This window comes from Herpailurus yagouaroundi, unplaced genomic scaffold (assembly GCF_014898765.1).
Source record: "Herpailurus yagouaroundi ecotype Mexico unplaced genomic scaffold, PumYag 199, whole genome shotgun sequence".
Classification (NCBI taxonomy): Eukaryota; Metazoa; Chordata; class Mammalia; order Carnivora; family Felidae; genus Herpailurus; species Herpailurus yagouaroundi.
In genome coordinates this window covers 20,966,298-20,992,199 of record NW_024412430.1, presented here as the reverse complement: position 1 = coordinate 20,992,199, position 25,902 = coordinate 20,966,298, and the positions used below count along the sequence as shown (strand labels likewise).

General features: G+C 48.2%; 1 long non-coding RNA gene across 1 annotated transcript; it reads right to left on the bottom strand.

The window, feature by feature from the left end:
* Positions 1–354: 354 nt before the first annotated feature.
* On the bottom strand, positions 355–25,530 carry LOC121013758 (uncharacterized). The gene is made up of 4 exons (XR_005782908.1): positions 25,093–25,530; positions 22,945–23,908; positions 19,664–19,794; positions 355–1,000 (listed from the first exon to the last, which is right to left on the bottom strand). It is a non-coding gene; the product is annotated as an uncharacterized LOC121013758 (long non-coding RNA).
* Positions 25,531–25,902: the final 372 nt, after the last annotated feature.

Sequence of the window (25,902 nt, the reverse complement as noted above, 5' to 3'; positions counted from 1 at the left end):
TGGGCCCCGCCCGGATCTGCTGAGCCACGACCTCCGAGTGTGTAGCCCAGAAACCAGCGTCTGAACAGGCGGTCTAGGTAAGGCTGCCAGGCACGGTGAATAAAATAAAGGCACACAGTTAAATTTGAATTTTAGAGAAACCCGATTTTTTCACGGGACATACTTATACTGAAATTGATTCATTGTTTCTCTGAAATACAGATTTCATGGGGCTTCTGCCTTTCCTCTGGCAGCTCAAACCCCAGGAGATTCCGATGCTAAAGTTTGGGAATCACTGGTATAGAGATTTGCCCTGATCTGGCACTTTCCATGATGAACTTCAACGGGTTTTCATCAGATTCCTCCCGACTTTTATCTTTCTCTGCTCCTTTTGTAACTAATGACTCCATGTTCTACAGACTTCTTTTCCTGAATCTGGGTCTGGCTTATCCAAGCCAAGCAGACACCCAGAATGTGGTCGTATTTTCGTTTCCACCACAAGGGACTTGGAATGTAGTCGTTACTGGGGAGAAGGACGTGACCCCAGCAGCCGCGCCAGGCGGAACTGCCCTCAGCTCCTTCTCATCTCTGTCCTTACGCTTACAGGTCGCATTAAGATTTGTTCTGATATTTGCACGGTTACCCGACAGCCTTACCGTTTGCTCCCACTGTAGATTCGAGGGCCTCCCCCGACCCCACCTCCTCCCCCCCAGGCCTCTCCAGAGAGAGCAGGAACATCAGGTGCATAGTCCTCTCCCAGATCATTCTTGTCGAAACGCACCAGACAGTCCATGAAACAGCACGTTTCGGGAATACGGGAATGGCGGCCAAGCATCATACACTCACCCCCTTTATGTCCAAGTGACATTCGTCGTCACGGAGGTATGAAGCTCTTGGAGGAGCTGATGTGAACCTTGGAAGACATGAACCACACACAGGGCTGCGCTGATCCGTCCTGGCCCTCACGTGGGAGTGGGGTCAGAGGTCCGAGAACGGGGCCATGAGGAGTATTTGTAGAACTCTGGAAGGCGGACACGTCACAGTTACTGACCACATAGCTTTGTTTCAGACAGCTGAAGAGCCTTCTGTCCCCACATTTGTCGCCCTGGGTACCTGTCCCTCTTCCCTTCATGTCTGATTCTCTGTTCTCTCCCTTGTTTCCTCTGTCTTTTGCTCCTCAGTTTGGTCAGGGATGGTTTTTAAATGTCACCCTCCCCCCCCCCCCCGCCCAAACTGCATGGACCTACTACATGCTGTTTGTGGCTTGTGGCTAACCGGAAAGGGGTTAGACTGTGCACCCTCTGACCAGCACACCTGCCCAATCCACAAGTGCGTTCGTAAGACCCTCAGAAGTCATGTCCTTGTTCTGCATCTGGCTCGTGCCTCCACACGTGCATGTTACTAGGTCACAGCCATTAAATATAAAGGAAAAGAGAACCCCATTTTTTTTTCCTAAGTGTTTGTTTATTTTTGAGAGCAGGTGAGGACACACATGGGGGAGGGGCAGAGAGGAGAGAGTCCCAAGCAGGTTCCACGCTGTTAATGCAGAGCCCAACATGGGGCCTGAATCCATGAACTGTGACCTGAGATTGTGACCTGAGCCAAAGTTGGATGCTTAACCGACTGAGCCACCCAGGCACCCCAAGAGAACACCATTCTTGAAAATCATTGTAGATGGAGCTCTGGTTTTGATTCTGGGTTGGACACTGAGCTGTATGGAGCTATTGATAGTTAAAAGACAAATCCTGGGGCGCCTGGGTGGCGCAGTCGGTTAAGCGTCCGACTTCAGCCAGGTCACGATCTCGCGGTCCGGGAGTTCGAGCCCTGCGTCAGGCTCTGGGCTGATGGCTCGGAGCCTGGAGCCTGTTTCCGATTCTGTGTCTCCCTCTCTCTCTGCCCCTCCCCCGTTCATGCTCTGTCTCTCTCTGTCCCAAAAATAAATAAAAAACGTTGAAAAAAATTAAAAAAAAAAATAAAAGGCAAATCCTTTAATACAGCACGTGCTGTTGTTTATGACAGACAGTAACTGACCAACCAAGGCTGGTTGAATGCAGGGTGTTAGTCGGCTGAGGGCTTAGGAAGGTCATATAATAAATAATATTTGGCAAATGCGTTCAAGAAACGGAGGTAAATATGTCACTCTTGGTGGTGACACGTGATTACAGACAGAAAGTTGCAGCCCCCAGCGTTGATGGAAGCTTTTTAACATTGGGTTTTCTTTTCCTCGAGCAGATTTGCCCAACGATTCAGCATAGCAAGAAAACAGTGCATTTTATACTTAGGAAGAGGGCATGTGGTAGTCGAGACACAGGCTGTTCACATGTTCCTATCAGGTGGGTTTGAACTGTGGCAGTGAGGTTGGGACAGCTTAGGCTGGTGACTGCCTGTGTGGCCTTAGTATCGACTGGAGTTGTAGTCACAAAAGATCATTCCAGGATCTGAACAACTGAGATTTCAGCCCTGTTGCCAAATAGGGGGCGATGTCCCTGTCATGACACGGACACTCGATGATCCCCGCTCTGGGGTCCTTCTCACATAGTCGACGCCATCGCTGTGCGCTGATTTCCACCACGTAGATTCAGCATCTGGACAAACAGGCGGACCTCTCCAGTGTGGCTGCAGATGGGGTGTGCGTGCGCAGAGCCAGGAGGGGCGGCCGGTGAGGTTGGCAAGGCAGGACAGACAGCACGGGCGGTGCTGCTGGGGCTTGATTCCAAGCAGTAACTCCAGTCGTTTACAAGGTTTTCATGTCATAGTTTTTAATGCATTGATGACTGATGGCAGGAGTTCTCAATTATTCACGAGATGGTTCCCATAACTCCTGCTCAAGTTCCCCAAAACAGTCATGTGGGAATTAACTTCCAAATATTATTATGCTTTAAAATCGTATTACCTCAGAGTGGATGTGTGGTTGGAAAAAGAATATGTCACCCGCCTTCTGCCTGGCAGGCGTTCTGTGCTTGCCCTGGGGGCTGTAAACGCCCGTCTGGGCCCCCGCCTCCCGGAGCCCCCTGATCCTGCCCCAGCTCCGGCCCTGGGCCAGTCGGGAGCACGTGCACGCTGAGACCCGGGCCATGGAAACGTCCCAGGAGGACATCTGCAAAGACCTCTGTGTCGGCCACTGTGTTCAGATGAGTTGGCTGAGGAAAGCGGTGTTAGCTGAGGTTCTCCAGAGAAACAGAAGCAACACTGTGCGTATACGTAAAACGACAGGGAGTGAGGTGAGGAGGGAGAGAGAGAGTGGAAGAGATGTATTTGAGGAATTGGCTGGCAGGTCTAAGATCTGCGGGGCAGTGGCGGGCTGGAGACCCGGGGAAGACTGCTGCAATCTTGAGTCTGAAGGCAGAGTTCCCTCTTCCTTGGGGAACTTTAGTCTTTAAGACTAAACCTGATCAGACGAGGCCCACCCACATTATGGAGGGCCATCTACTTTGAAGTCTGCTAGTTTTATTTATTTATTTAGTTAGTTAGTTAGTTGTTATTATTTTAGAGAGAGAGTGTGTGAGCAGGGGAGAGGAAGGGAGAAGGGCAGAAGGAGAAAGAGAGAGAGAGAGAGAGAGAGAATTTCAAGCAGGCTCCATACTCAGCACACAGTCCTACTCAGGGCTCAATCCCACAACCTTGGGGTCATGACCTGAACCAAAATCAAGAGTCAGACACTCGACTGAGCCACCTAGGCTCCCCTGTACCAGAAGTAATGAAAAATTTTCCAGGAACTTCTACAGTGTTTTCTTTGGACCCAACTTGTGAGCAGTTGCCATTCAGCGCTTAGAATAGAGCACAAGACGACTGCCGTTTGGCTGCCGCAAAAGGCACACGGCTTCGGGATGGGAGCCCAGGGGCGCCTTGGGGGGCTCAGTCGGTTGAGCGTCCGCCTTCAGTTCAGGTCACGATCTCGCAGTCCGTGAGTTCGAGCCCCACGTCGGGCTCTGCGCTGACAGCTCGGAGCCTGGAGCCCGCTTCGGATGCCGTGTCTCCCTCTCTCTCTGCCCCTCCTCTGCTTGCACTCGGTCTCTCTTTCTCTCAAAACTAAACATAAAAAAAAAAAAAAAAGGAATGGGAGCCCAAAGCCCAGGGTGTACTGGGATCCTCCTCAAGGATTACAGAGTGGCTGGTTCAGAGGCCCTGAAGAGAAATCTCCAGAAAGGGGGTGTGAACGAGGCCCACCTGCTGGTGTCTGTGGGGTCTGCAGTCACTTGGGGCCTCTCCTGTCAGGAGCCCAGCGGGTTTTCTCAGAGGCTTCTATTTCTAGCTCCCTTCACAAAGCGCATCTCGAGGCAGCATGATGAGCAGGAAGTGGAGCAAGTGGATGAGAGCTGCTGTGCGCTCCCCGCACCCTCCCCAACCGTGAGCCTGCTCCTTGAGCTCTCCCGGGGGGCTGGGGCCTCTCCTGGCCACGGGATGAGGTGGCCAGCTGGGTGCCAAGGGGACCAGACACCTTGCAAGAGCGCCTCCCCGGAGAGTAGGCTTCTCTGCAGTGACAGAGAAAACAAGAGGACACTGACCTGCTGTCTGTGGCAGTTCCCGTGGCCTTCCCGCATCCCCCCCCCCCCCCCCGTCCCCGTCCCCCTCGCTGTGACTGGAGCCCCAGGTGAGGGCTTCCCTCAGCTCCTTAGTGGGTTCGAACCCCACATCAGGCTCTGTGCTGACAGCTCGGAGCCTGAAGCCTGTTTTGGATTCTGTGTCTCCCTCTCTCTGCCCCTTCTCTGCTCACACTCTGTCTCTGTCTCTCTATCAAAAAATTAAACATTGAAAACAAGTTTTTAAAAAATCCATAAGGGGCCCCTGGGTGGCTCATTCGGTTGAGCGTCCAATTTTGGCTCAGGTCATGATCTCATGGTCCGTGGGTTTGACCCCCGCATTGGACTCTGTGCTGACAGCTCAGAGCCTGGAACCTGCTTCGAAATCTGTGTCTCCCCCTCTCTCTGACCTTCCCCGGTTCATGCTCTGTCTCTCTCTCACAAAAATAAACATTACAAAAATTTAAAAAAAGAAATGAATTTCTCTTATGAAGAAAATTTATTCAACCCACAGAAACTCCCGACTTCAGTTTCATCTTCTTCCATTAAATTCCAGAAAACTTAGTTTGACAACTTTACTTAAAAATTGCATGCGTAATATTTTGTTTAATGTTTATTTATTATTATTATTTTTTTAATTTTTTTTTCAACGTTTATTTATTTTTGCGACAGAGAGAGACAGAGCATGAACGGGGGAGGGGCAGAGAGAGAGGGAAACACAGAATCAGAAACAGGCTCCAGGCTCCGAGCCATCAGCCCAGAGCCTGACGCGGGGCTCAAACTCACGGACCGCGAGATGGTGACCTGGCTGAAGTCGGACGCTTAACCGACTGCGCCACCCAGGCGCCCCTAATGTTTATTTATTATGAGAGAGAGAGAGAAACAGAGAGAGAGAGAGTGCGAGCAGGGGAGGGGCAGAGAGAGAGGGAGACACAGGATCTGAAGCAGGCTCCAGGCTCCGAGCTGCCAGCCCAGAGCCCGACGCGGGGCTCGAACTCACGAACCGTGAGATCACGACCTGAGCTGAAATCGGAAGCTTAACCGACTGAGCCACCCAGGCGCCCCTACATGTATAATATAATGTCACGTTTGTAATTCTCTCCCCATCCTTTGGTTTACCTTTCGGCACATGTAGAAAGTTACTCTCTAGGTGCTGCCTAGTGTTGCTTTGAGCTGATTGGAGTCAGGATGAGATTTATATTCTTTTTTTTTTTTTTTCTGTATCACTTTTTTAAATAACAAGAATCAGTTACCATTTGGAAAAAATAATGTTTTAAAAAGCATATTCTCATGGGGCACCTGGGTGGCTCAGTCGGTTGAGCATTTGACTTCGGCTCAGGTCATGATTTCACGGTTCATGAATTCTAGCCCCACGCTGGTCTCTGTGCTGACAGCTGAGACTGGAACCTGCTTTGGACTCTGTGTCTCCCTCTCTCTCTGCCCCTCCCCTGCTCGTGCTCTGTCTCTCAAATATAAACCTTGAAAAAAAAAATTAAAAATAAATAAATAAATAAAAAGCATACTCTCAAAAATGTAACAACGTGCAAAAAAGGGATCACAAAGCTGTGTATCATGACACTGCATAGGAGAAGGGCTGGGAAAGAGTACCTCAAAAGGTCCCTAGTGATTTGTGAGAATTGAGATTACAGGGGTTTTTTTCCATAGCTTTTTTTGATATGTTAAATATTTAACATTAATATGTATTATTTCTCTGTATTACTCGGGGTTCTCCAGAGAAACAGGGTCAACAGGGTATACAAATAGAGATTTATTATAAGGATTTGGCTCACATGACTGTGGAGGCTGAGAAGTCCCCAGATCTGTGACTGGCACACCAGAGGCCCAGGAGCTGATGGTGCTGGTGCCCATCTGAGTCCACATCTGAAGGCAGAAGACCGTGTGCAGCTGGAAGATGGGCAGAGATATGGAATTCTCCCTTCCTTGGCCCTGTGCTCTATTCGGGCCTCCGTCGACTGGATGCCCTCAGTGGGGAAGGCACTCTGCCTTATTAGTCTGTTGATTTAAATGTTTATCTCACCCAGAAAATGCCCACAATCATGTTTAACCAAGTATCTGGACACTCCAGTGGAACTGACAGATAAAATTAACTATCACACTCCTTATAGTGAAAAAATAATAATAATTAAGGCCATTGAAGGCAGAGACGCAGGGTGATCTTTCAAAAGGGGCGTCCATTGGCTGCTTACTGGCTCGGTTCTGCACATGGTGCGGGCCTGTGGAGACCTTCCCCGGGACATCAGCAAATACTCTGAATGACCTCGCTCCTTTGTGCTGCACGGAGGGTATTGGGCATCAGAGGTGATGAGGGAGAGAGCTTTGGGCCCCCAGGAGCCACTGCTTTAATGACCGTAGCTCTGCTCACGGCGCGTCCTGTGAACCCAGTACTATGCCCGCATCTCATTCCTCCCCACCACGGCTGCAAGAAGGGCTGTCGTTCTTCTTTACAGACGGGGAAGGTGAAGGGCAGAGAGGCCACATAACCCATCCAACGCCACACAGCAGGCAAAGGACGGGGGATTTGAACCCAAGAGGCAAGTACGGATGGGCTGACCTCTTGCTCCCAGGTCGGCAGCTCCATACCTCTGCTTCCCTTGGGTACCAGGCAAGGGCAGGTGGACTTTTTTTTTTTTTTTTTAAATCAGGGCATCTTTATTGCAACACGTATACAATCGCAATGCATTTTATATATACTTGAAGGGCTTGAAATCTTACTTTCCAGCTCATTAACATAAAATTGACACTGAAGGCCCAGAAATTTGAGTTTAAGGTGTGACCCGTGGAGGAATGATTTACATATCCTGGGGCCACTGTCTTATGGAAGGGCTGTCTTTAAAGAGTATTCCAGGGGGGCGCCTGGGTGGCTCGGTTGGTTAAACGTCCAACTTTGGCTCAGGTCATGATCTCACAGTTCGTGAGTTCAAGCCCCACGTTGGGCTCTATGCTGATAGCTCAGGGCCTGGAGCCTGCTTCGGATTCTGTGTCTCTCTCTCTCTCTCTGCTCCTCTCCTGCTCGCATTCTGTCTCTCCCTCTCAAAAAAATAAATAAATAAACATTAAAAAAAAATAAAATAAAGAGTATTCCAGGGTGTCTCATCTTCTAGGACACTGCTGAGGAAGGCTATCTTAGGCACAATTCACATTTTTGCACGTTTCCTGAAACCAAATCATTTTATTAGATTTTGTAACACTACTGCTTTCTTTTATACGGGGACCCTTGGGGATTCCCCATGTTTGGAATTAAATTCAAGCCATCTATCTTTTCTCACCAGATGCCTTGCCATCGGGTCTGGTCTTGGTAATATTTCGAGGACCACAGACACCTGGGTTGAGCGGGACACATTTTATTTTATTTTATTTTTTTTTAATTTTTTTTTTCAACGTTTATTTATTTTTGGGACAGAGAGAGACAGAGCATGAACGGGGAAGGAGCAGAGAGAGAGGGAGACACAGAATCGGAAACAGGCTCCAGGCTCCGAGCCGTCAGCCCAGAGCCCGACGCGGGGCTCGAACTCACGGACCGCGAGATCGTGACCTGGCTGAAGTCGGACGCTTAACCGACTGCGCCACCCAGGCGCCCCAAGCGGGACACATTTTAAACAGTGCAGCAACATGGCTTTCGTTTTCCTGAGACTAGATACTTGTTATTCAGCCAATACAATTCCAGATTCCTAGACAGATGGAAAAGTCAATATTTTTTCTTGAACACATCCTAACTCCTAGACTTCTTCTTGAGTCTGTGTGTGAAGCTGGCCGTACACGCACCTGCAGATGTAGTGGTTGTGCTGGTTTTTTTGTTTTTTTTTTAAGTGCTGTACTTTTTACGACAACTTGCCTCCTGGAAAGGGCCCACTGTCCTGGTGGAAAACTTGCTTGTGACAAATGTTTTAGTTTTGAATTTTGGTGCTGAGAATTAATGGGTCACAATAAATATATGAGGGGGTTCTTTGTGGTTTTTTCCTCAAGGCGAGTTTTCCTTTTGATATTATGAATTACTTAAAACATCAAGCACACACATGGACAAGCGTGTGCACACACAGGGCAGTAAGAATAGGATGCGTCATTTTCTTCCTTTATTTAGTGTTTATTTTTAAGAGAGAGAGAGAGAGAGAGAGAGCGCCAGCAGGGCAGGGGCAGAGAGAGAAGGAGACACAGAATCCGAAGCAGGCTCCAGGCTCTGAGCTGTCAGCACAGAGCCTGACACGGGGCTCGAACCCATGATGTGTGAGATCATGACCTGAGCTGAAGTCGTACGCTTCACTGACTGAGCCACCCAGGCACCTCTGTGATATAGAATTTTCAGCATCTTTTCTGCCACAAAAGTACCAACTATTATTTAGTCCGGGAATTGTGGGAAATTTCCTAAAGGCAGAAATTTAAGCATTACTGTTTTTAGTTTCTCGGTGGTTACTTCTAAATTCCAAACTATACTGGGGAGCTGGGTGGCTCAGTGGTTAAGCGTCTGACTTAGGCTCAGGTCATAATCTCGCCCTTCATGAGTTCGAGCCTCGTGTCAGGCTCTGTGCTGACAGCTCAGAAGCTGGAACCTGCTTTGGATTCTGAATCTCCCTCTCTCTCTGCCCCTCCCCTGCTTGTGCTCTGTCTCTCTCTCTCTCTCTCTCAAAAATGAATAAATATTGGGGCGCCTGGGTGGCGCAGTCGGTTAAGCGTCCGACTTCAGCCAGGTCACGATCTCGCGGTCCGTGAGTTCGAGCCCCGCGTCGGGCTCTGGGCTGATGGCTCAGAGCCTGGAGCCTGTTTCCGATTCTGTGTCTCCCTCTCTCTCTGCCCCTCCCCCGTTCATGCTCTGTCTCTCTCTGTCCCAAAAATAAATAAACATTGAAAAAAAATTTAAAAAAAAATGAATAAATATTAAAAAAAAATTTTTAAACAAAATTTCAAATTATAAAGTTTCTCCATTTTTCGACCTTGATTTGTTTTGTGATGACCTTCTGTTACGGAAGATGGAGGTTTAGCTAACATGCACTCCTCTCTCCTTCCTCTGGATTATTGTAGGTACATGATCACAGTCAGTGCTCTTATAGGTTCATATTTAGCTTTAAGTGGTTGCTTGAACTTGAATTTCTTATTGGATCAACTTTAGATGGTAGGAATTGCTGAGACAAGCAGGTCTCCAAACCCTGCCTTTCCCTCCATCTTTCTCCCAGCCTTGTGTGTCCCACATTCTTCCAAATAGCATTTATTTTTTTAGTGATAGATTTTTTGCCCCATTTTTAACAGCTGGTATAGTTTACATACCATAAAACTCACCCACTTCCAGGGTACAACTCACTGATGTTTATAAATCTACAGCTGTGTAAGATCCACTAGCTCTGTTCCAGAACATTCCCAACATAAGTATGCACTTATTTTTATATTGTCAAAGTAAATGTTATTGAGTTTGGTCCCCTGGCCATATATGAATTTTCTGGGTTTCATCTAGAAGTCAGGTCAATACACCACACACAGCCATGATTACGACAGTATAGGGATGGGCCCGGTGCAGACTCATGACTGTTTACTTAATTCACTCAACAATAAATCATTACTGAGAATCCACTTGTGTCAGGTGCTGTTTTAAACACCAGCAACAAGATGGCGAGCACAGTGCACCTGGTGCCTGCCTGCATGATGCTTAAACTCTGGAAAAGCCATTGACACCATAAAGTACCGACCCACACATATGTATATCCATTAGCTTCCACCAGCGAATGGTGGCTTCAAACCACAACCACCTGATTACCATACATCTGATTACTGGGTCATCTGGACTGGCCATCCAGTCTGGGCCAGCTTGTTTGGTCCCTGTATGTGTGGTCAGTTAGAGGGTAGTGTGGAAGCCGGCTGATGCAGGATGGCCTCCTGTCACACAGGGTCTCTTCCACCACATTCTGTTGGTCAAAGCAGCCATGAGCAAAGGGGGAACGTAGACCACCCCGCTGAAAGGGGGATCCTGGGTAGGAAGATTACCCGACCTGAAGCAGCCATGCTGGGAGAAAACTCAAGCCTCACAGAGAAGCCACGTGCAAGAGCTCCAGGCCTGGGTGAGCCTGCCTTTGGGTCATCCCAGGTTAGGTGCCGGATAAGTTAGGAAAGAGGCCTCTGTCATTTCGGTCCTCTTAGCTGGGGATTCCAGACTCCAGGGAGCAATCAAACCATCCTGTTGGGGTCTGGCTAAATTCCTGAGTGCAGAATCCAAGGGGCATAATAGAGAGGATGTTGTTTTATCACAGTAAGTTTTGCAGTAATCCATAACTGGGTCAAGGAGAAAGATGGGGGAAGTACTGGGGTAACTCACGGAGAAGATGGTGCATGTTTGCAATGTTGTTCCTTTCAGTTAAAATTGTTTGCATGTGATGTCGAGAATGAATGTGAGAAATCAGGAGCCCATACTGTGCTTTGCATTAAGTGACACATGATTTGGATATTATCCGAAGTTGTGAATGGAGTGACTCTGCCCAGCTAGTGCTGAGTGGAAATGGTGGCCATGGAGCAAGCGTGGGGTACGCTGTCCCAGAGCAGTGGGTGTCCGAGGCCACTGGGCCTGGTCTGCCTTGGAGAGGACAATCATACTGGTTTCTAGATCAGAAAGCTCTGAGCTCAGGATAAAGAAAAGAGTCTTCTACGGGAAACTGTAGAACTTGATGTTTTTTTGTTTTTGTTTTTTTTTTCTGGAATATTTATTCTTTGTTTGTTTTTCTAAATGAGTAAAGAAAAATTCTAAAGAATATTCATTGGATTTAATTTTGTTCTTTGGAAATCCAGGGATGAGCTTCTAGGGGAATGAAAGGTACATGCCTGAAAGGGCTTTTCTCTTGTTAAAAAATGTGATTAGAGGATTACCCAGAATGCTGTGTTTTGCATTTTCCCTGTGGCTTTCATTACAGCTGCTCCTTCCTCAGCAGGCTCCATAATTATACAAATGTCTTAGCCTTTCAAGTGTTCCATTATTCATTTGTGACTCACCGGGAGCACCTACGGCCTGTTCAGCTGCGGAGACAGCTTGCTCAGTGCACTGGCTGTACATTTGGTTTTGACTTGGGTCTTTTGTGTTTCCGGGAAAGATGAAGTGGAAGATAGCATTTATGCCGTGGTTCTCCTCGCTTACACATGGGGGCCTTATTCTTTATCGCTCACATGCGTGAGCCTCCAGACTGCTCAATCCTTGGTTCCCTGGTTGCACTGGCTTGCAAATTGTAGACACTGTCACTGAAGCAATCTTGCCTCCTTGAAATATCTCATTTACTGTCATTGCTTTGGGGGCAACCATTTCCCAGCCTCTGAGTCTCTTTGCCCACCTACGTCTTCTACTTATTGTATCCTACACGTTTCAGCAAAGCCATCTCAGAATCCTCATTTCCCACCATAAATGTTGCTTAGATAGAACTAAACTAGGTTAGACAGAACTTTTGGCTGTGTGCCCCTGGTGACATGTAGAAGCGGGAATGAATAAAAATGATAGATTTTTGACAAACAGCAGTTAATAACAACTTTTAAGTGGTGAATTAATCATTTGGGCCATTTAATTGTCATGTAGAAGAGTTCAGAAATTGGAATGTCTATGAGGGTAAGCAGACACATGTGTGTGGACGGGCTGGGGTGCATAAGACATCTACAGTTACACAGCATCTCATTAAAGTAAAGAAAACTCTACACATGCAGTTGTATGAAATAGTACAGAGACATCTTGAGCACCCACCACCCAATTTCCCCAGGGGGTAACATCATCCAAAAGTACAGGACAATGTTAACCAGAACATTGACACTGATAGTCAGGACATAGCATTTGCATCACCACAAGACCCTCTTGGGTCCTCCCCGTCCTCCCCACCCCATCCCTAACCTGGGCAATCACTCCTCTTCACCAGTCTTTTCTCTGTCTCTATAGTTTTGACATTTTAAGAATGATATATAAGTGGAATCATAAGGTATTATTAAAAAGAGAAAACAGGCCCAAAATGGAGTCACCAAACCAAGACTTAATACCTAACATAACAGGTTTCAGCCTCTCCCAGGGGTGTAATTTTTTTTTTTTAAGTTTATTTATTTATTTGAGAGAGACAGAGACAATGCAAGTGAGGAAGGGGCAGAGAGAGAGGGGGAAAGAATCCCAAGCAGGGTCCATGCTATCAGCACAGAGACTGACACGGGGCTCAAACTCCCAAAACCATAAGATCATGACCTGGGCCAAAACCAAGAGTTGGAGGCTTAACTGACTGAGCCACCCTGGCAGCCCCCAGGAGTGTAATCTTAACCAGTCAGTCTGGGATTACCTGGTCAGTACTAGTGAGGTCATCTGCCTGATAGACCCTCAGGCTTCCCCCAAAGGAAGGTGGCCTTGACTAAAACAGTCCACTCTGCTAATAACTTGTTTGTAAAAGTCTTCCATTTTGTACCCCATCTGCCACAGATCTCCTTTGTATCTGCTCAATGGGATGCTGATCAATTCATGAATCACTGAATAAAGCCAATAAGATCTTTAAAATTTACTCAGTTGTCTTTTAACAGTAACCTTTTGGGAATGGATGTTTTCCCACTCAGAACTCCTTGTAATCTGTTGCATAAATAAATAGTTCTTTTGATCGCTGAGTATAATTTCATGGTATGGACCTCCCAGAGTCTGTGTGACTTGACACCCACTGAAGGACATTTGGTGTGTTTATATTTTTTGGCTGTTATGAATAAAGCTGCTCTGAACATTTACATAAAGAATTCTGTGTGGACATAAACCTGCATTTCTCTGGGATAAATGTCCAAGGGTTTGCTCCCTTGGGTCATGTGGGGATTGTGTGTTTAGTTATGTAAAAGCTCCCACACTTTTCCAGAGAGACTGCATAAATTCACATCCCCCCCCCCCCCCCAGCATATACAAGTGATTCTCTGCATCTTTACCAGCATTTGGTGTCAGTGGTGTTTGTCCTTTCAGCCTCTCTGTTAGGTCTGTAGTGATAGCCCACATGGTATTAATTTGCATTTCCCTCATGATGGATGGTGTTGGGCTTATTTGTCGTCTTGCTTTCATCCTCAGGACGTGTCTGCTCGTGTCTTTTCCATTTTCTAATTACACCATGTTTCAACACATGAGACAGAGGAGTGCAGCACGTCCTGGATCCCAGAGAGCCTGCTACATAGATGACCATCTCACAGAAACTAAGAGCCATGGCAACTTTCCCTGTTGAAGCATTTCACAGTGTCCCATGGCACTCACTTTGATAATCGCTGACATACAGCCAGCGAGAAAGTAGTTTTCTTTGTCAACAGAAGGTGGACTCTGAAATCTGGGGTCAGGATCCCTTGTAGCCAAGAAACAGAAGAAGCATCTGCCCTAGCCAAGATGTCCCCATGTCTCCCGTGCTGTAAACGGGCAGGGAAGCAGCTGGAAGGTGCAAGGGGCAGAGGGAGGGGGGGGCAGCACCTAGAACCCCAGGTTTCTTCTCTTCCTTCTTGGCACTAAAATTTTCACTTCAATCCACAGTGGCTGCTCAAGCAAGATTTTGCTGGCTTCGGCCCCAAATCTGTAATTTCAGCAAGAGTCCAGGTCATTTGTCTCCTTCTATTTGGGAAACAGTGCCTTCTAGTGCTCCTGCGTGTCACTTACTCGTCTGTCACAGGGCGGATTCCCAGGAAGATGGGCTACCTGGTCTCTTGCCAGCGTGACTTAGTGCCATTTAGCACACGTGCTATGGTCCTCTGTGCCCACGGTTAGTGGCAGCCACCAAGTCCATCAGGCACCTCTTCTGAAGATGCTCTGTTGAACTATTGATGGGCATTCACAGAAGACGGGACCTGTGTGTATTGTTAGTTGTACACGGCCCATCTGTCCCACAGCATCTAACTTTCTGCTTCCTACTTCCTTTCCAGTGTACACATATTTTATGAGCACAAATTCTCGGGGGGGGGGGGCGGGGAGGGACATAACGCAGGCTTTGTTTATTAATACTAGAAATTACAAGTTTCCAAAAAAGTAATTCTAAAATAATTCATGCAAGATATTCCCAAATATCCTAATCAGGAATCCTCCTGCCCTGTACCTTAGGAAAAGAGTCTCAAAAGAAAGATGAATGGTTTCTCCAAATCCTAAATGACCAAAAGCACCGATAAAACCCACTTCCCCTGGATTAATGCTATGCTGTGGTCCATTTCGATCAGTTGCAATCATGTTCACTTAGTAAAAATCTCAATAAAATTGTCTATGTCAATTACATGTTAAAACAACAACATTTTGGTATATTGGGTTAAATAGAATACAGTATTAAATAAAAAAATTTTAAGTTTATATATTTATTTTGAGAGAGAAAAAGTGAGTGGGGGAGGGGAGGAGAGGGGTGGGGGGAGAAAGAAAATCCCAAGCAGGCTCCACGTTGTCAGCGCAGAACCCGATACGGGGTTCAATCCCGCGTGAAATCATGACCAGAGCCGAAATCAAGAGTTGGCTGCTTAACCCACTGAGCTCCCCCCCCCCAGGTGTCTCTACAGTATTAAAACTAAGCCCACCTGTTTCTTTTTAGTTTCATAATGTAGTAACTAGAAAATCTAGAATTACGTCTGTGATTTGTTCCTCTTCTGCTCGATGTGGGCGCGCTCCTCGCTTAGCTCTCTGCCAGAGGTCACCTCCGCCTGACTCCTGGGTTTTCCTACCTGCCAGATTTCTGTTCACAGCTCTGGCCTTATACGACTTCATGTTTGTCATTTTTTGTCTCTTCCCCTAAAGTTAAAGGGTGCGGAAGGCAAGGACTGAGACTGGCCTGTGGGCCCCCCACCCCCCAGACACCCAATGAACATTTGTTGAGGGCATACAACTCTACCAGACAAAGCTGCAGTCAAGTTCATGATCCAAGGCTATATTTGTAAACAGTTGAACAGATAAGCTCTGGAATGCACATTTTTTTTCCTTCCTTTTTTCAAATCTCATGGTTTCACAGTCCTTCCAAGGTTTGTAGCTCTGACCCAGGCCCTCAGGGCTAATGATTTGCCTAAACCTATCTCTTTTTTTTCCCTTTATTTTTAAATGTTTATTTATTTTTAAGGGGGTGGGAGACAGAACTCGAGCTGGGGAGGGGCAGAGAGAGAGGGAGACACAGAATCCGAAGCAGGTTTCAGGCTCTGAGCTGTCAGCACAGAGCCCAGTGCGGCGCTCGAACCCATGAACCGCGAGATCATGATCTCAGCCCAAGTCTGAGGCTTAACCACCTGAGCTGAAGTCGGATGCTTAACTGACTGAGCCATCCAGGTACCCCTATTTATTTTTATTTTTTAATTTTTTAATGTTAATTGATTTTTGAAAGAGAGAGAGAGAGAGAGAGAGAGAGAGAGAGAGAGAGAGAGAGAATGAGAGGGAGACACAGAATCCGAAGCAGGCTCCAGGTTCTGAGCTGTCAGCACAGAGCCAGATGCAGGGCTCGAACTCATGAACCACAAGATCATGACCTGAGCTGGAGTCAGACACTTAACTGACTGAGCCACCCAGGTGCCCCCAAACTTAATTTTCTAATAAACTTTCAACTTTACACATTTAGAGTTGAGACATCTGTAGTTTGTCAATTGGGCACATTTTAGGAGAACTAAATGTATAATAAAATCATTTTGAAAGAACCATATCTGGAAGAACTGTTTTGTACCAATGTTGAGTATTAAAAATTGAGTGGGTAGAAATAAAAGCTTTTTAGACAAATACAAGGTGAGGAGAGTTCCAGAAACTATGGTCATTATTTAAAATAAGTTCCTTATTTCTGGTATTATTACTGATCCTGAGGCTTATCTTGATGAATTCATGAATCCATACTTTGTGTATACTCGCTCAGGCAGAATAGTTTGCAATATTGCTACTGGCGACTTGAAATGAATTAAACTATGATTTAGATAATTTACAATAAAATAAGTGACAGTTTTTTTCAAGGGGAATGAGGGCCTCTGTGTATTACTAAATCCTCCCTCCGGGATATCTAGTTCTGAAGGAGAGGCTTGTGCTGAGGGTGACCCAGAAAACAAAACGTGTAGGAACTTTCTTCCTTGGAGAAAACGGTTTCTGATGGAAAATGATATACAGGGAGGATCTTCGGGGTATTGACGGAGGGCTGATTCTGAATTTTCTGTCATTTTCATCAGTGTTAAAGTCTCGGCCCCTCTCTGATGCCAAAGAAGGTGAGTGCAGACAGTGTTCTCCTGGGAACTGGCTCCCTGGTAGGGCCTCTACTCCAGGATGGCATCTATAGTTAAACTCAAGTTAACCAAACTCTCGAGACTGATGTATAAACCAAAACACCAGTTTATTACTGTCCCAGTGAGTAAGGGACAGAAGTTCAGTTCTTCTCTTCAACACATTCGCCCTTCAGTACTGGAAGCCCAAGTTATTCTTAGTAGACTGTTTTGGGTAGCGGACAAATGCATGTAAGATGCTCGGATGGCATCTTGCCAGGTGGCAAGCAGCTTAGGACGCAACTCTGAACCAGAAGCTGAGGGCCCTGCCCTGCGGAGGCCGATGCGTACGTCATTCCTGTGCCGGGCCCTCAAGTGCCTGCCGGCAGCACAGCCTTGCTCCGTATGTGGTTGGAACTTGGGCAAGTTCTGACTTTGTTGGCCCTCCGTCCACAGTTCTGGTAGTTATTTCTCGTTGCCTAATCCTGGCTCTTCAGACAGGATGCAACATACATGTGATTTCAGCGTCCCTGAGTGACAGTCACCTTTGAGCCCAAGCCATCTGCTTCTCCTCCACAGGATTTATGCCGTTTGGACACACCTGGACATTCCCGAATGCCTACAGCTACGCGGTTACAGGTGATGGGTTAGGGGGGTTACAATGGCACTTTAAAACTTTTTTTTTCAACGTTTTTTATTTATTTTGGGACAGAGAGAGACAGAGCATGAACGGGGGAGGGGCAGAGAGAGAGGGAGACACAGAATCGGAAACAGGCTCCAGGCTCCAAGCCATCAGCCCAGAGCCCGACGCGGGGCTCGAACTCACGGACCGCGAGATCGTGACCTGGCTGAAGTCGGACGCTTAACCGACTGCACCACCCAGGCGCCCCACAATGGCACTTTTAGAAGGAGACCTCATCTCTAAGTTGTGTGGACAATTTACCTTACGTAGCGATATCTTTACTTTTTGTATCATGGAAGCTAGCTGTCATCAGGGAATCTGCCAATTTATTCTCAGTATACTGCTGATCTTTCTGCAGTTGTCTTTTGGGGACATAATAGTATCAGTTTAAAAATAAATCCTCAGAAGGAATGTCTGTATTGAGCCGGGGCTAAATCAGGGAGGGGACAAGAGTGAGCACGGGGAGAAAGAGGAAGCCCATCACGGACGCACCTCGCTGTGTGCACCCGGCCGTCGGCACACTTGGTAAAGTAGATCACACACCACGGGAAACGTTTCCGTTCCCATCTGCGGAATGTCCGGGCCTGTTGCAAGTTAAGCTTATGCCCAGAGGCTGGGTCAGGCAGGGTGAAGCTTGCCGGCCTCCCGTGAGACCCGCACGTCTCGGATTCCCACCAGAGTCCTTGGCCTGACACTAAACTCTACCTTGGCTTATGGACTTATTCTGGGGGATCACCTCCGCACCAAGGCTGGGTCTCCTGTCATCGGGACGGTATGACAGGCACCATCGTTATTCAGTGGCCTGTTCGTGTCTCTGAGGCCAAAAGAATTCAGTATCATTTCAAGTATTCCATCCGTCTGCATGTTCACGGATGCCCATTGTCTCTCAGGGACCCTTGTAAGAATACATCTTCCCTGGTGCTTTCCGTCAGCACCCGCAGGGCACATTTCCTTTCTATTACACTTACAAATTTTTTGAAGTTTATTTCTTTATTTGAGGGAGAGAGAGAGAGAGGGAGAGAGAGAGAGGGAGAGAGACAGAGGGAGAGGGAGGGAGAGGGAGGGAGAGAGAGGGAGACAGAGGGAGACAGAGAGTGCATGTGCGCGCATGAGCAGGGGAGAGGCAGAGAGAGGGAGAGCAGGAGAGTCCCAAGCAGGCTCTGCACACTCAGCACAGAGACTGACGTGGGGCTCGAACTCACGAACTGTGAAATCATGTCCTGAGCTGAAATCAAGAGTGGGATGCTTAAGCGACTGAGCCATCCAGGTGCCCCTACACTTACAATTTTTTTTTAATGATTATTTTTTTAATTTACATCCAAGTTAGTTAACATATAGTGTAATAATGGTTTCAGGAACAGAATTTAGTGATTCACCACTTACATACAACACCCAGTGCTCATCCCAGCAAGTGTCCTCCTTAGTGCCCATCCCCCCTTTAGCCAATCCCCTCCCCCAGCGTCCCCTCCAGCAACCCTCAGTTTGTTCTCTTACACTTACAATTTTTATTTCAAGTATGACTCCTATAGGCGGCAAAATGCAGGATTTTTTTTAAAATACTGGCAATGGTTTGCCCTTTCTTCCCTTCTCTCCCTCCTTCCCTCCCTCCCTTCCTTTCTTTCCTCCTCCCTTCCCTCCTTCTTCCTTCCTTCCTTCTGCCCTCCCTGCCTCCCTCCTTCTTTCACAGCAGAGTTCTGCTGATCTGGACTGGCTCACACAACAGCCTGTCTCCACTCACTGTGACTCTGTGCCACTGATACATGGCTTGCTTTCTGCCCTCCTGGATTCTTTTGCAGAGTGTGAGCGGGTCACATGGCTCTCGCTGACCCACTGGTGACTTTCTTCAAGGGGTTCGGGGTAAAGAAATGCCGAACTCCCTGCCACATTCCCGGAGGAAGCCCACGCACTGTTGGAAACCCTTACTGTGACCCGAATCATCTACTTAGACTAGCGGAGGTCAGGAAAGTCTGGTCTGGAGAAGTGCCTGTCAGACCAGTGGTGACGATCACCTCTGTCTCTAGTTCAGCAGGTGCCACTCTGAGAAGGGAGCACACTCCCCTCGGGGCCCTGGGGACACAGCTTTGCAAGGGTGTGCAGCTTTGGCCAACCAGAAGAAATAGAAAATGCATCTTCTTCACCAAATCGCTGCACTTTGACTCATTCCCCCAGCTTGCCTTTGGATCTCCAGTGGCACTACTTTGAAATGGATTCTAGAATGAGTGCGGCATGGAGGATGTCGTCAGGCGCAGATGGGGACCAGGTTGTCTCTGCATCTGTCCCTCACCCCACTCCCTGCCCGGGCCGCTCAGATGCACCCAGAATGCCTTACCTCCAAAATCAGCTCAGAAGGAGCGTATCTTTCTTCCAAATGTCAGCTGGAAGCTTGTGGACACAGCCTGGCTTGGACGAAGACCACTCACAGTGCGCGTGAGGGCAAGATTGCTCTTCATTCCGAGCACCCTGGAAAGGGAAACGTGACTTGTCAAAATCAAGCCCCTTGAATTTAATGGCCATAAATTTCAAGTAATTAAGAACCTGACAAAAGCAGACAATTATGCTTCAAAATAATTAATTTTATAGTTTTTGTTTCCAGGAAATTGACTGCTGTTTGGATATCTCGTGAATTTTGTCACCGTTGAACAAAAATAGCTTCCCTCTGTCAATGTCAGTTAATACCACCCTGTAAGAGAAAATCTCGCCACCATCACATGAGTGTTTATGACAAGACGTTTTGATAGATTTGCATCACTCTTGTAAAAAATGAGGTGGCAGATGCCAAGCTGTTGTTGGGATTCCATAGAGAACAGAGTCCGAAGGGAGATTTGCCGGTGAGATCTTTTAAGGTGCCCTCTGGGAAGACACCTTTTAGGGGAGTGAGGGGAGAGTTGGCTGTGATGCTGGTGCAGCAGCAGCCTCAGTGAGCCCAGTTCTGAGCAGGGATGGCCTTTCTGAGACGACATGCCATGAGGTAAGGGATCTGGGGCTTGCACCTTCCAGGGAGGAGTGGTGGTGACCTCAGATGGGGAAGTGTCCTTTGCAGAGGGCAGTTCCTGAGGAGGGACCTGTCTGGGAGCCGTGGACAGCAGGGAGGTGCTCTCAGCAGCTGGGGAGTGATGGCCAGATTGGGAGGGAGATTGGGCAGTACACCAGCATCCACCAAAGCAGTTATTAAATTGCTTATTTTCTCTTCTTGAATATGGATAGTCATATGGAAAGGGAAGGCGGGAAACCCTGGGACAAGGAGGTCCACACAGGGTTCTGGCAGAGCCCATCTTCCCGGTGAGGACTTCTGGGTGGCTCAGTGGGTTAAGCATCTGACTTTGGCTCAAGTCATGATCTCACTGTTCATGGGCTCGAATCCCATGTCAGGCTCTGTGCTGACAGCTCAGAACCTGGAACCTGCCTTGGATTCTGTGTCTCCCGCTTTCTCTGTTCCTCCCCCACTCACACTCTCAAAATGAATAAACATTAAAAAAAATTTGTTTTACAGAGAAAAATGTTCATTCAGGTCCTTTGCTCATTTTTTAATTGGATTTTTTTCTACTGGGTTGTATGGTTCTTCATATATTTTGTACATTAAATCCTTGTATGATTTGCAACTATTTTCTCCCATTCAATAGGTTGCCTTTTCATTTTGTCGACAGTTTCCTTTGCTGTGCCGAAGATCTGTAGTTTGCTATAATCCCACTCTTTAAAAAATTTTGCTTTTGTTACCTGTTTTTGGTGTCACGAAGGAAAAAATTTTAATTAAGAACAAAACAGACACAAACCATGAGAGACTCTTAAAGATAGAGAACAAACTGAGGGTTGATGGGAGGGAGGAGGGTGGGGGGGGGTGGAAGGGGGGATAGGTACTAAGGAGGGCACTTGTTGAGATGAGCACTGGGTGTCGTATGTAAGTGATGAATCACTGAATTCTACTCTTGAAACCAGTTATCACACTGTATGCCAACTAAATGGAATTTAAATAAAAATTTGAAAACAAAACAAAACAAAACAGATTCATTTCAAAAAGTGAATCACTATTAACATTTGTCTTTTCTCTTTAGGTCAACAGCAAAAATATATTGGACTTTCAAACCCTTTAACGCACTGAATAAATCCTGTAAAATAACATAATTTAATCAATGCCTCTAATTTTTTTTAATGATCATCATTTATATTACTTTACACCCAAGGAATAACTTTAATTCTAAATTCTTATAATATTCAAGCCCATTGTTCAATGTACGGATATCTTATAAGAAACTGTATTTCTTACTTTTTCCTAACGCTTAGCTGAAGTGATGTCAGTAAATACTGTTTTCTCTAAACGCGCATGCCCCCCATTAAATTTATGGGAGAACTTTCTAGAAGCTGACATCTGTTACCCCAGACAACACGAACCTGAAGTTGTTGCGTCTCCTGTCCCAGGCCCCGCCTCTCTGTTGTCTTGTATCCTTGGCTGGGCTCGCCTCTGGGAGAAATTCCTCCAACACTGATCTTTTAAATTAAGACAATAATAGGGAGCCAGAGCCTCTGTCTGTGAAGCTTGGGGACTCATGGAAGAGTGGGAGCTCCACGCTCAGGCAGCACCGTGGTCCAGGTTCACCAAGACTCGGGCGTTGCTCTGAGAACCAGGCCACCTCGTTTCTCTAGAGCAGGGTGGCCACGTGCCCGCCTCCTGCGACCTGGGTGGTGAGCCCGTGGACGGGCCTGGAAAGGCCTGGGGGCACAGAGAGCTCATGACCAACCCATCAGGTCATCATTTTTCGGTCCAGGCAGCTCCTGCCATGCCGGAGGGCTGGAGCGACTGCTTTTCCTTCTGGAGAAGCCAGAATCCAGACGTTTTTAATGTGAACATCTCTCAAATTTTACACGTTAGAACTATTTACATTTTCTTTGAAAGCAGGGTGTGGGCCAAAAAAAAAAAAAAAAAAAAAAAAGCCTGCGGCTACTTTTGGGCCTCAGGCGTCAACGTACGCGCTCCTGGTAGCCTCTGGTGGGCAGTGTAGTCGACACGGCTCAGAAGGAAGGTGCCGCCTGGGCGGCACCACCCACCCGCCAGACGCGGGACAGGCGCGGAACCCAGGTGGACTGGAAAAATGAGAGAGGGACACCAGCCGTGCTACTGGGCACACTCCTCACGGGGTGGGCTTCTTCACGTGGCTTCAGAGAAACAGGTGGTCCAGGCAGAGGGGTGGTTCGTACAACCCCAACCTGTGCGAGTGTAAATCAGGGAAGGTCCGTGAGGCCCCTGCGTCGAACGACTGCTTCCGCGGGCTTGCACAGGCCTCAGAGGTTCCTGTTGCGGGTTCCACGGGGACAGGAGAAAGCAGGCGGATGGCCTCCTGTTTACCTGTGTGCAAAATACTTTCACCATCATTCCCGGGCTCGGGTGACGAAACTTTTACCAACAGAGACCCTCCCAGACGGGGACGCTCACCGACAGGGTCCCTCGCAGAGGGGACCCCTCTCCCCACGGGGGCGTCTGGAGCCTCGAGGGCCCGCCCCGGCAACCTCACTTCCGGTCCGGGGCCCGCGGGCGGCCAGGCGCGGGGAATGTCGGGAGGCGGCAAACAAGACTCGGTGAAGAATGGACTCTCCTCCCCTCGCACCCCCAACACCTACCCTTTCTCAGCGCTTCCACCGATTGGAAACCTCCGAACTGCTCGAAGTGTAACCTGTTACCCTGACCCGCAAAACGTCGGGCTGGGGCCGGCGGCCTTTCGTCCTCATCCTCCCGAGAAACGTGCCTGCCGGTCAAGGCCACGGCGGGCTTCCTCTCGCCCTGGAAGAGCCGGCCCGCATCGGCGCCGCGGAAGCTCCGATGGCCTGTCCGGAGCAGCGCTGACGCCGGGCGAGATTTCCCTGGGTGAGAGTCGCACGCTCGGCCCGTCGGGAAACGTCGGGAAACGAGCGCGTTCGTGCTTAATTGCCACCCAAGCGCCTTCAGCTCTTTTACTCCGGAAGGACAGCGCGAAGATCCTCCGATGAGACGAACTCTTGCACGCCGCCTTGCTGTGAAGACTTGTGTTACATGCACTTGGGGAGCCTCCCTTTACAAGGGCATTGGCGTAACGGGGCACTGGCCACTGAAGCTAACGTACGAGCCCGGCTCTGGGACGCAGTCTGTCAGCTGGGTCGTCCCCCCCACCCCCGAAGGGCCGGAGCTAGGCAGGAACTCTCCCCTTCACATCACCAAGCAAACCGGTGGGCTGCGGTCCCCTGAGTCCTGTTGGGGAAATCCATTCGAAAGGACCAGTGAGTTTAAATAGCCAAGGAAGTAAACACTCTTATTTTCTTCATCTCTTTACAAGATTTCAGGTGCTACAATGACTGATTTGCGACTCGAGCCTGTGATTACATTTTTGTGCACCATAAGCTGATGGGGGCATTATGCAAAGGGCATTTTTGTTGCTGGGGCGGGTTTCAAAAGCCAGGCACGTAGACTGTACCAGAGTGTTTTAGCAGATACTTTTAATGAGGTTGCATCAACACTAAAACCATTTTCAAAGCCAAGAACAAATCAATGTATAATATGATCCAGATGGTTCTCAGATACAGGCTTCCAAGGACTCTGGGCCCCATATTCCTGTAATAAAAAGAATACAAATTCTACACTTTCTTTAAATGTTTATTTTATTTTATTTTTGACAGAGAGAGAGAGAGACACAGAGCATGAGCGGGGGAGGGTCAGAGAGAGAGAGAGAGACACACACACACAGAATCTGAAACAGGCTCCAGGCTCTGAGCTGTCAGCACAGAGCCCGACGCCGGGCTCGAACTCACAGACTGTGAGATCATGACCTGAGCTGAAGTCGGACGCTCAACCGACTGAGCCACCCAGGCGCCCCTAAATTCTACACTTTTTATTGGAAGATTTGAACCTACAGATAAAACAAGAGTGGATGATTTCAAGAACTGGTTTAAAAGATTACAGCCTTGGGGCGTCTGGGTGGCTCAGTTGGTTGAGTGTCAGACTTCCCCTCAGGTCATGATCTTGGGGTTCATGGGTTCAAGCTCCGCATCCGGCTCTGTGCTGACAGCTCAGAGCCTGCTTCAGGTTCTGTGTCTCCCTCTCTCTCTCTGCCCCTCCCCGCTCAGACTCTGTCTCTCTTTCTCTCAAAAATAAGCATTAAAAAAAATTTTGGAACACACGGATGGCTTTTTTAAAACGTATGTTGAATAACGTAGACAAATTCGAAAGTATCAAATCGAGCCGAGCAAAGAGGAGCAGGCAAACGCAGCAACCGTAAAGGCTGACCTAATTACTGGGACTGAACTTAGTTTGTATCCTTCTGGTAAGCATTCGGGCCAGAAGTGTTATAAGCCACACTGTTCTCATTACCAAATGACAAAAAACACGTAATTTGCCTCAGAAGAGATGAAGTTGTCGCCATCACTAAATTCTAAAAGTTAGGTGAAGAGACAACCGGTCAACTGAACAAATAAATTTTAAAAATTCAACCTGCTGGCCTAGAAATTGGTTGGCTTTTAGACTAAAGTAACCCAAGTGTCATATCGGGGAGCTTATCTTGGCGTCCATGTGTCTGATGCGGACACAGACTCTGGGCTCGGAGGCTCAGAACACAAGGGGTCTGGGAGCACTCAGGCCTCTGTGCACTGGGGCATATGTGGGACCAGTAACACGTGGTGTAAATTTCCCAGTGAAAACCTCGTTCTTAAATGCTACAGCATATGACAGGATTTCCCGAGTTTTCAAGGCCGAACAACACTGTGCTGCACGAAGATCCCACATCATCTCCATCCTCTTACCTGTCCATGGACACGAGGTGACTTCCCATCCGGCTCTTGGCTCTCGGGGCTGAGCTCTCTCTTCTCTGCCTTCTGTGGACAGGGCTGCAGCTCAGGCGGGCGTCACTGCTTCTGCACGTCACCGTCACCGTAGCAACAGGTCAGTGAGTGTGCAGAGGAGCTCCGGATCTCAGCATTCCTGAGCCGCCTCCAGGTCCTTCTAGGCCTTTCAGAGCCAGGGCGGCCGGGGCTCAGACATGTCCCAGACGCGCCACACCGGCCGTGGCACTGGAAACTCTGCTCCGACGCAGGCCACGCTTCTCACTTTGGCGTCTCCAGCATAGGCCCAAACGTGCACATCGGGACTTTCCAGATTGGGAAACCTGATGGCTTTGCTGCTTCAGCAAAAAGGGAATGTAAATATTTTCTCTTGCATCCTGGGAGGATGAGAAAATAAAGTCTTTGCCACCACCCAGAAGAACGGAAATGGATTTCATAGGTCATAGAAAGTCTTTTACAATTAGGGAGAATTAGAGTTTCAGTTGGTGCGGTAGAAGGCCCTGAGGGAACCAAGAAGGAAGGAAACATGTTCGGGAAACAGAGGCTTCGCTCAGGCATGGCGGCCTCACCCATCCCGGCCTCGCAAATGTCCCAGGACACCCACAAACCCTAGGGAAGGGAGCTGAGGCTCCGGAGACGCAGTGAGGGGACCGTGTGGAAGCCCACGCTTCCCGCCCCACCCAGAATCAAGCGGGGCCTCCCTGTGGGCAGCACAGTGCTCTTGAGGGGGCCCGGCCTTCCCCGAGACTCCTTCACCCAGGCCTCACTCAC